Consider the following 747-nt stretch of genomic DNA (forward strand, 5'->3'; position numbering starts at 1 on the left):
CTATATTTACCTGTTTGATCACCTTCACACATGACCCACTTAACTTTGATTACAGTCATAAGGACGTTCTGGTCCATAGTGACCAAACAGAGGAATGGTGGGCCCAGGAGCTCCTCCTGCCTAGAGATGTCCCAGGCATCTTAGTTTGTGTAAAATGCTGTTTGCACAATGACAAAATCACCTAAGGACACGCTTTTCAGACCTTGTCCTGCCATCAAGCAACACGTGACTCCACTTTCACAAAGGAAGTTTGTGTCTTGCGAGTGCGCTTTGGCAGCACATTTACTAAAACTGGAACGACACAGAGAAGATTAGCATGGTCCCCGTGCGGGGATGACACGCAGATTCGTGAAGTGTTCCATATTTGGGGAAGTACTGAGGACTGAATTAGAACAAATTATATTCTATGCTTTTATAATTTTGTCAAAATGAATCCTAATGTTATGTATAACTAAAAGAAATTATATATATATATATATTCACATAAAATAAATACCAAAAAAAGCTTGTGTTTTGGGTTTTATGTGCTTGTTCTATTTTTTCTAATCACATTAAAATAGAGTCATGGCTGTTAACATCTTGCTACGTGTCATTTGTGATCCCTTCAGGCCCTCCTTGTGGTGGATACCCACAGAAGACAAGCAAATGTTCATTTGAGCCTCCAAGATAGGTAGGTTTCCAAACCCCTCTCTGGAGTGGCATCTATGACCATCTGAGCGGCTGGGCTCAGAGCATGACCTCAAATAA

General features: G+C 40.8%; 1 non-coding gene across 1 annotated transcript; it reads left to right on the forward strand.

Annotated features, from left to right (window-relative positions):
* The first annotated feature begins 263 nt into the window (after positions 1–263).
* Positions 264–368, forward strand: LOC124086214 (U6 spliceosomal RNA). Its single transcript, XR_006849738.1, has one exon. It is a non-coding gene; the product is annotated as a U6 spliceosomal RNA (small nuclear RNA).
* The last annotated feature ends 379 nt before the right edge of the window (positions 369–747 follow it).

The sequence above is a fragment of the Marmota monax genome, unplaced genomic scaffold (assembly GCF_021218885.2).
Source record: "Marmota monax isolate L192 unplaced genomic scaffold, Marmota_monax_Labrador192_F-V1.1 WCK01_AAM20220418_F8-fsc00122, whole genome shotgun sequence".
NCBI classification, from domain to species: Eukaryota; Metazoa; Chordata; class Mammalia; order Rodentia; family Sciuridae; genus Marmota; species Marmota monax.